Here is a 10872-nt window from a genome sequence, read left to right as displayed (position 1 = left end):
AAGATTTCTTGTATTCATTGTATGCACCCTAAATATTTAAACTCCCCCTCTGTTCCTTTGCCTTCACACCATTTTTTTTCTATGGCACTTGTGCATCATAATCATACATGGGATGGCAATGTTTGAGATTATGTTTTTCCTGAATATCAGACTGTTACTAGGAAGCAAAGAATTATGGGTCTTACTTTAACAAGCAATTTTGCTGTAGCCATTGCAATAACATCTGGAGCAACTTCCACAGTGGCCTTCAATCAACAAGTGCAGTCTACCCATTTTTTTAATGAATTGCTTTTAATAGTCTGTGACTTTGCCAACACCAGGGTCTATAGATAGAAAATTGGAGGCTAAAGAACCTGTAAAATGCACCTGGGAAATACAGTTCAAGCTACAGAGTGTCAGTTTCACTTTGCAGTGTTATGTTGACTTTAGATATGTCTGTGATACTTGCCTAAGCCATAAGAAATCTGAATGGAAATGGGATAAATTTAAAAATTATATGTTAGTAATATGAGAATTTAATTGAGATAAATAACCCTCAATCAAGTAGTCATTGAAATAGGCTATGCTTATTTTATCTTCTATTCTTCTTCTAAGCTGCCAAAAGATTTTCTTGTATCAGTTTTGGGTATTTAAGCATTTTAAGACCATTCAACATCTGTTCAATTGTAGGCTCATAAAAAGAGTTTAGTAATGCTCCTTCTGTTTCTATTGTGTGGAACAATTTGAAGAGTATTGGTAGTAGCTCCTCTTTGGAAATCTGGTAGAATTCTGTGCTGAAAACATCTTGCCCTGGGCTTTCTTTTTCTGTGTGGAGGGGGACTTTTAATGACTGTTTATATTTCCTTAGGGGTTATTTGTCTATCTAAACAGTTTGTCTGGTCTTGATTAAAAGTTTGGTTTGTGGTAACTAACCAGAAAGTTGCCCAGTTCTGTCAGATTTTTCAATTTTGTGGAGTACAGGTTTTTGAAGTATGATCTGATGATTCTCTGAATTTCTTCATTGTCTATTGTTATGTCTTCAGTTTTATTTCTGTTTTTGTTAATTTTAATGCTTTCTCTCTCTCTGTCTTTTGGTTAATTTTTTTAAGGGCTTGTCTATCTTGTTTATTTTCTCAAAGAACCAAATCTTTGTTTCAATGATTCTTTGTATTGTTCAGTCTTTCTGGAGCCCATTATCTATACTAGGATGAATTCTTCAGCCTAAATTGGGGGGGCACTTTGTAATACCTCAACTGAATATATTAGGCTTTACTGACCCCCACATGAGAGCCCTTACACAATTGGAGGAATTGATGGAGGAGAGATTGGGAGGGAACCTGGGGGTAGAGCAAGAGAAGGGATGGAAGGGTTACCTGTGATTGATATGGACAATGAGTGGAAAAATTTCTTAAATAAAAATATTTTTAAAAAGGAGTCTGTTTTTTTATTTGTTAACTGGTTGCTCAAAGGAAAGTCTGACTCTCTCTCTCTCTCTCTCTCTCTCTCTCTCTCTCTCTCTCTCTCTCTTTTCCTCTCTCTCTCATTCTCACTCTCTGTCTCTTTCTCCTTCTCTCCATGTCTCTCATATCTCCATATTTCTTTCTTTCTCTAATACACACTTACACACAGACAGACCCTTGAACACACACATGGGCAAACATATACACACACATAACAACAGTCATTACATAAGGTGACAGATAAAAATCTTGATGCTCAGGTATATCAGGGTTCTCACCTTCACCACAAGAAAGAATTTCAGTATCATTCAGTATGAAACTATGTTGTGTTGAAATAACAATCAATTCATACACACCTCATCTTCAATGTGGTGTTAAGATCAAGTTGCTTCTGGGCATAGGTATAAACATGATTTTTGTCTTACAAAGTCACAGTGTTTTCAACATTTAATGCATATCTAAGCTAAAAAGACTAGATATGTTTACCCTGTGAACATGTGTAGATGTAACCATTTTGTTAAATAAGAAACACAGAGCCAATGCAGAGATGAAAGCCCAAGAGGTCAGAGCTAAGAGCTAAAACCCTTACCCTTCACTGTTGTTGCTCTCCTCTTCAGCCAAAAGAGCTACTTCCTGTGTATTTGTCATTATAGAGACTTTCTGTTCTGCCATCCCATTGGTTGTAAACGCAACCACATGACCTCCTCATCACTGCCCATCTATACAGACTTCCAGGTTTTTTATGGTTGGTATTGAGATTAAAGGCGTGTGTCTCCATACTGGCTGTATCCTTGAAAACACAAAGTTCTGCCTAGCTCTGCCTCCCAAGTGCTGGGATTAAAGGTGTGTGCCATGAACACCCAGCTTCTGCTATGGCTTGCTATTAGCTCTAACCCCCAGGCAACTTTATTAACATACATATAAATCACATTTCAGTACAAAAGAAAAATATCATCATCACCATGATTCATATTTTCCTTAGTGGGAGATGGTTTTGATTGCATTCTAATGTCTACTCTTTCATATACACAAAAATCTTGAACAATGGAACAGTGATGGGCCATATCCAGTTTAGCCAGGCTTTGCAGTCCATAGGTCCAGCCCTCTCAAAATTCTGGTCTCTGCCTGAATAAGACCTCAAGTATATGCATGGAAATTGTGGCTTCTCTTCCTATCTCTTGCCATTCGAATTTCCTCATCTTCCTAGCCTTAACTAATCACACATCCAGTAACATATGCAAATACTCAAAGTAGAGTAATCACCACTCTTGAAGCCATTTATGATATTTGAAATTCATGGAAAGAGATTAAAGTGGTATTGTTGAGAGACATGTGGAAAAAGGTGTCAATAAACCATCTGGACTCCTTAGGGAGATAAAATCTTCAGATAAGACATCACTGTGGAGTCATGTAAACAGTAAGAGATGTGAAATTACCTGTGGAGTTTGATATGTGATTCAGACTCACTTCAGCATCATGGGAAAATCTTTATTCTTTATTTAAGGACTTCAATGAAGATACTCTGAGTCTAGTCTAATGAACAGAGCAGAGAGAGGAAAGTCGTAGAATATATCCAGCCATCTTAGAAATCTACTTCAGATTTATCTTTCACTAGTGCCTATGTCAGACATGAAATTTACAGTTACAGTAAAGATAGATAATGTTGCCTTAAAAGTCCCAAAGCAGACAGGACCATTCAGATGTCAAAAGAATAGCTAAAGAGACCACCATGGAGTTCAAATATTTCAGAATCCTCACTGGCAGTTTTCAAGAGAATAGGTTTCAGTTTTGAAACTTGTTCCAAGAATGAAATATTATGAAATTGCCTTTCATACAGCAGGACATACTTTGTGAAAACAGAATTATCCAGTAGGGGTGAACTGAATTTTTGCTTGTTTAGTAAAAATACCATAGATACTTCAAATTTGAGCAACCTTCATAATTCTTCTTTTGCTGGCAAAACTTTCATCTGCAAATTATTCAAAATACCAGAATAATAAAAATTTGGGTTGTAAAATATTTTATAAAACCTGTATCCCTTACATTGGCTTTAATTTTATTTTGCACTGCATACAACAGGAATGTTCAAACATAATTCTTGAGTGGAATGGTAAACTAAGGTCCAAAGAATTGGCTTTTTGTGGTTGTATAATTATTGCTATGACCTAGCCCATTGCTCATGATATTTCACTCATGTCCCCGGAATATGCCTATGGATATTGGTTAAACAAAAATTATTTGCTCAATCTGTGAGCAGCTTAAGCATATAAGTAAGAGCCTAAAAGATGGACAGTATACCCTAATTTATGGTGATAGTAATTAGCATATGATTGAAAATATATCCCGAGAGACTGAGCCTGAAGCTATAGGATATGACCTCATCTTGCAGTAGAAAATGACAAGATATAAAAGAGCTAGAGGACACTAAAATAGTGTTTCCCCATGAATGGCCAACTGCTCCCTGGTGAAGGGAATCTTCATATTTGTAGTGTCAAAAGTGAATTGAGAATTGCAGAAATCATTCAGTTTGTTGGCTGCTTGACATACAAGTGTGAGAACCTTGGTTCATATCCTCATTACGTATATAAAATAAACAAAATAGTACAATCCACAGGTCAGCAGACAGGAGGATCCTTAGAGCAACTTTACCATCCTGCCTAACTGATCTGATGAGAGATAATTTGAGTGTTCAGTGGGAGACAATTTATTTCATTGCAAAGAGCACAACCAGGAAAGACACCTGATGTTTATCTCTGGCCTCTGCACAGCTTATCCTCTTCTATGCATACTTGTATGCACAAGTGTTTATACAGCAAACACACACACACACACACACACACACACACAGAGAGAGAGAGAGAGAGAGAGAGAGAGAGAGAGAGAGAGAGAGAGAGAGAGAGAGAGTGAAATATCTGATGTGATGTGAGAATCCGTTAGGGGAACTGAATCTGAATGTTCCCTCTGGATTCTCAGATCATGAACAACTATTAATATATAAATATACTATCAGCATTTACCTATGTGTCTAACACATTTTGATAAGTATCAAATGTGTAATAATATATAGTACATTATTTCTTTCGGTGCATACATACATCTATACACAAAGATGTTCCATGATGTTCCTCTTCATGTGTGAAGTCTCCTTATAATCCCCTATCAAGAGCATGAAGATTCTTCTGAATCATCATTTTCTTTAAAGCAAAAACTAATTGGACTGAGCAAAAGTCTATGGTCATTGAACTTGCTTGATGGGATTTCTAGCATCCCAGTTTCATTGTCACTTGAAATTGGTTGTGAAATGGTGCTGGTAGACCAAGACCCACAACCTAATTTATAATCACAGACTCAAGTCTGAGGATCTAATGGCCTCAACTTGGATTTCTTTTTCCTGATATCAAGGACTTTTGATAAATTACTTAAATATAAAAGGATGGCTTACAGACTTCAAAAGAAGTGGATCATAAAAGAGGATGATGTCCATTCATGATAGCCCTTGTTGTTCAGACTCTGAATTTTTGAATTCCTGGCCAGTACCTCTCAGAGTAGAACCACCTGCTTTCACTTGGAATCAGGATTTTCTACACTGTCCCCAGGAAAACTTACTAAAGTAACTGGGACCTAAAGTAGATTAAAGAAATGGTCTCTGCAGGCAAAGTGTGAGTGCTTCTTCCCTCTGCCCTGCAATGAAGGAAAGACAGTGAGGGAGGACTGTGAGAATGAGGATGTTAGGACAAGTCTTCCGTATGGGGCACTAAAATGTTGCCTATAACCAAGGTGGTACTGTTTCGGGAGAATTGTCCATACAGCCAATCCACCATGCCAATAAAGCAACCTTGAATCAAAGGACAGAGTCAGCAATTGGATGCCAAGATTAGACATGAAGTCCTTGAAGGATTTTGGAGGGACTAAGACAGAACAGGAAAAGAGGAGGAGGAGTTCTGGGGATTTTCTACTGTGGGGGATTCAGGAAAAACATGAAGAGAGGGTCAGCCAATTATTCTACTTTCCTTGAATTTTTCAAATAATTATCTGAAATTCTGACTCCCATGTTATTATTAAACTAAAACAAATTAGGTAATCATTGCATCTGGCAACCTCATGGCACTGAGTTATTGTAACCTGCAACTATGTCCCATTATGAGATGGAAGATAGTCTACCATATTTCAGTCTTTATGTAGAAAGTCAGAGCCCACTGTCTATCTGGACAGTGAATATGAAGAAAAAAACATCACCTCCACCCTAGTGGCCCAAGTTATGTGGGTTGGATGCTCAGAGTTCTGGGTCCTAACACCTCATCTCAAATTATTTTCCTTATCTATTACACACAAGTATGCATACACACACACACACACACACACACACACACACACACATATATATATATATATATAAAGAGAAATTGAGAGAGACAGAGTGTGTGTGTATGTGTGTGTGTGTGTGTGTGTGTGTGTGAGAGAGAGAGAGAGAGAGAGAGAGAGAGAGAGAGAGAGAATTTACTCTGTACACAGTTTCCCTAAATTTTCACAAACATATGAGGACATTAACTGTTATATCTGAAGCCTGTGGCAATCTGAGAAAAAAAGCATGCTCTCCACCATGTTAGCTCTCCACACTCAGTTGACACATGCATCATCTGTGATACTGACTACATGCTTCACTTTCTGAATCATTTTCAAAGTGGTCATAAAGGTTCCAGGATGAGAAACAAGGTTCATTTCCCCCTGTTTATTCTGCAGAAGGAAGTGCACATGGGTTATGGATGTCACCCCTTTTTGTTCTTTTTGTGTTCTGAAGCCTGTTTATTTTCACAGGCAATGCTGCATGTCTGACACACAAATGTGGGTGAGTTGCCTCATGTCCTATTTGATCCCATTTCCCCACATACTATGAGAAAGCATCAAATCAAAATCCAATGACAATAGACACACTCTATTTTTATTGAGCAGAGCACAGGCAGGCCATGTGGGGCTTGCAATAGTGAAGATGAAGGAATGGAGAAGAACAGAAAAAGTGGAAAGTTTCTCAGGCATGCACAACTTGGTTGCAGAAGATGGGATTCCTGACATCTACACAATGGAGTGAGAGCCCTAGGGGCTGTTGGATCCATCTGAGTTTGGGAGTTCTTCAAGAAATTTGTGTATAAGAATGGTCATACATCGCAGCCTTGCTCACACCTCCAGACAATTTGGCAGGTGAATTTTATGGAAATCATATTCCCACTAAAAGAATAGTTTGGAAATCCAAAAATACTGCAATTCTTTCTGAAAATGGGAAGTAAGATAAACCATCAGTAAAGTTACAATTGAAAGGGAATACTCTGAGAATCATACAAATGACACACTGATCCTTTCAGGAACTACTGTGTTTAGGACATTCAGCTTAACAGTTCAATCATCAATCAATATCACTTCAATTTATTCAGTCAACCAGATTTCATGTACCCCCTCCAGATCTCATGAGGTTCTACAACCTCCTGTATGGCACAAGAGGGCTGGGCATTAGGGCCTATCAACCTCCATCACATGGGCAACCCACTAAGTGTATCCCATGGAAGAAGTAAAGCATGTGGCAACAATGAAAATAAGAGTGCATGGGAAGGGTTAACAGAATGAGAAATACTACCCCCAGAGTGTGGCATTCCAGGAGCCCATGATCTGAGGGAACAGCTGGCAGTGACAGAATGGAGTCAGCAAGAGGGATTCCATCCATGACCTGCCTCAAATATTTTCAGTGTGGTCTGTAATATGGGTTTACCTAAAAGGAAACAGAATTCCTTCTCACAAGCAACCATCTCCACTGTTGATCCATCTGTCAAATAGGCCATAGTCCTTAAATACTCTCAGAACCTAAACTACCAGATAAACTGAAAAAACTAATCATGAGTGTATCCTTCCTCCTCTATAGGCACAGTGCTATTCCTGAGGGAATATATATAACTCAATGTGATTATCTATTGACTGTCTCCACACTCTCCCCACACAAGAATATATGTTCACCTCCTGAACATGGACCATGAAAAAAAAAACATTCCCAGATATCATAAAAAAGTGCTTGCAATCACAATGTTCTGCTTTCAGTAGAGTTTTTTTTGTGAACCATTAGCATACCTTCTGGTGATCCGGATGTTCACTAAAGGGACAGTTGGACAGTTCAGACAGAAACTTGCTGCATGGTCTTTGTTCTGGTCTCCAAATTCCATTTATAAATAAAACTTGTTGTTTCTTTAGAAGAAGAACAGGATTCATTACTGTACTGGGACTAAGTTTCCATGTGTGCAGTAACTTTATGTTATGGATGGTATTTATTTGTTCAGGGTTCATGCCAGAATTCCTCAGCTGCTAGAACAATTACCCACACGGCATAGAAGACACATCTTCCCTAGAGATGGCTGCACACTTTGCTTGCACCTTGTTTTCTGTGCAACTTAGACAAGGTGTGTTATGTGAATGAGGAAGAAGAAGCCAGGACAGATGAGAGAAAAAGCCCATTCATTGGAATCAGAAATTGAAGGCTCAACTAGCAGTACAGGTTTAGGACACTGGAAAAAGAAGAGTTAGCCATGACTAAGGCAGGGGTAGCCATGATTAAGGCAGGGATGAGTGCATCACTGCAGAGCACTGGCATTTTATTGGGCTTTATTCTGTGAGGAAGATCCTGGCAGCTTTTCATGCTGTGATTTAACTAATGCCTTCAACTGAGAAAGTGCCCCTGCAATGGTGTTGTAATTTCAGTATGAAGACTTCCAAGGTTAACACACTTAGAAACTTAAGTCAGTCCTTTGTGCATATACTCCTCTTCTAATAAACAAGGACACAGAACTGCATTAGTTTGATTTTATATATTTCCATGTGAAACAGTTTCCTCTGAATACTTTACTGACCCTTGGTGATTATCAAATACATACTTGAAAATGAACAAGTTGGAAATTTAAAGGACATTCATTTAAGGCAGATTCAGCCCGGGTACATGTTGTTGGTCTTAGTTCTACTCCACCATAGGCTGAATGACGTACAATCTACAGGAAAAAAGAATAATATTTATGTTTAGTCTAGTGTACAAGTTTACAAGCATGCATTAAATATCTTTCTGGAGGTAACATAGCTTGTCATGGGACCATGACTGCACTTATGAGCTTATCAAATTACAGTCATAGTAGGTAGGATAAACCATTCTTTAACCTGCAAACATGGATTTTCTATGAGCAGAAGCAAAAACTCTGGGATTCGGTATGGGGGTGATAATCCTGGTGACCACAGCACAGAAAGTAGCAATCCTTGTTTAGTCTTGGAAGGCTGACTGTGGGCTGGTTACTCACCTTCACATCACTGACAGTCCAAGCATTTACCACAGGGAATCTCTGTTTTTCTCATCACCCAGTCTCCACACTTCCATTAACAGAAGAATTTGGGACACTTTATGTAATGGGAAATTTCATGCCAAATGAGTACAGCCTTTGAAAGCCCATCCTTCTAGGTGAGTGTTGATATGCCTATATCTCAACAAATGTAGCTATTCTGCTTATGAAATTTACAGATAAAAATTTCCATTTCAATCGCACAAGGCATCTTTGATCCACCTTTTCAGGACACTGGGGAAAACAGAGTCTGAGTTACTAGACCTCCTCTCAAGGAACCAGGTGTGATCTCATCATCACGTTTTGCTCCTTTTTCTGTGCGTTAAGTGAGACTCACGGACACACTGACCAATAATCAACTTTGTTCTCCTTGTTTTGCCATAGTTGACAAATATATAGCCTAGAACAAACTGTAGCAACTAAGACAGGTTGGATATGTAGTCAGTTAAAAGTCAGGTGTGGCCTGGCGGTGGTGGCACACGCCTTTAATCCCAGCACTTGGGAGGCAGAGCCAGGTGGAACTATGTGAGTTCGAGCCCAGCCTGGGCTACCAAGTGAGTTCCAGGAAAGGCGCAAAGCTACACAGAGGAAACCCTGTCTCGGGAAAAAAAAATAAAATAAAATAAATAAAAAAAAAGGTCAGGTGTGCTCTGTAAGAGGAGAAATGACCTGATAGTCATTCTGCATTTTCATGGGATGGCACAAAGGAGATCCACATACCAGCAGACACCTGTTTTGTGACTCTATCCGTGTGTACTGAGTACATACTTCCATTTAGTATTAATTCCAAGTTGACTCTGGTTTTGAAATATGTTGGCATTATAGCATTGCCACCATACCTTATGGAAACTGATCTGTCAAGAACCTGTCTGGAATTTTTTGACAGGGACTGCCTATGTGGCAGTCATATCTCCACAGTGGGTAACTGCTTCCCTAGAATTTGGGTACACTGAATTTATCTCAGATTTGAAACTCTAATCCCTAATTCCTTCTACAATATCATTTACTGGATACGCGTAGAGTGGAAGAAGTAACCTCAGGATGGTTTGTAGTCCGAGTTTTTAAAACCATTATGTGGAATTGCTTAATATACCTCTTCAGTCTTTTCATTCAATCCACACAGATGATCACTCTACATGGCAAACTGAAAGGGCATCATCTATTCTCTGAAATATATCTTTATGCTCTTTCAGTATAGGATATGATAGTGTATATTTACAGACTAAGAAGGGTACAACATGACAGCTTTATCTCATCATGTGGGACAATCATTGTATATTAGAATCATGGCTGAACATAACCATGACAAAATGTTGTTAACCACACTGGGATAGACCCTTCCTCAATACCTATGTTAAGTAAGTACCTCAAGGTGCACATATAAAACTAAGCAGCAGGGACAGGGACTATAATCAATTCTTGATACGTTCTTCATGTGCATCAACAAACAGTATATAAAGGTAAGTATATCAGAATCTGTACACTGATACTTGATTTTCCTGGAATGCACACTATCATATATAGAATACTATTTTCTGTCTGAACCATAAGGAGTATTGTTTTTCAAAGGAAATTCAGAAAATTAGTACACATAAACGTACATACCCAAATATCTATGCACTAAACAACAGCAAGAATGATAAAGCAAACCTAACCACATATAACACTACAAAGATGGATGCACTATCCACAGGTTTGCTGTTAGATACTAAACCAGTGTCCCTGGAAATCTACCCTCAAAAATAATCAGAAATTTAAGAGAGTCTGTCAAAGGGGCTCAGTGGAGAAAAATGTTTGCCATTTTTACTGAAGATTGGCAAGACTGAATCTCTGAATTTATCCCTACAATTCATAAGATAGTAGGAAATATCTAAAGACTCTAAGGTTTCTGCTGACCTCCACATATTCACCTGGGTAACTGGTACTCAGACACACAGAGAGAGAGAGAGAGAGAGAGAGAGAGAGAGAGAGAGATGAGGGGGAGTTGTGGGGAGAAATACCCATACATGTTAAAAGTGTTCAAAAGATGTTATCCTTCCGTAGTAACCACTGTCGTTGTTTGTCTTTCTGTATGA

The sequence above is a fragment of the Peromyscus leucopus genome, chromosome 4, assembly GCF_004664715.2.
Source record: "Peromyscus leucopus breed LL Stock chromosome 4, UCI_PerLeu_2.1, whole genome shotgun sequence".
In the NCBI taxonomy this organism is placed as follows: domain Eukaryota; kingdom Metazoa; phylum Chordata; class Mammalia; order Rodentia; family Cricetidae; genus Peromyscus; species Peromyscus leucopus.
Note: the sequence above shows the minus strand (reverse complement) of the source record.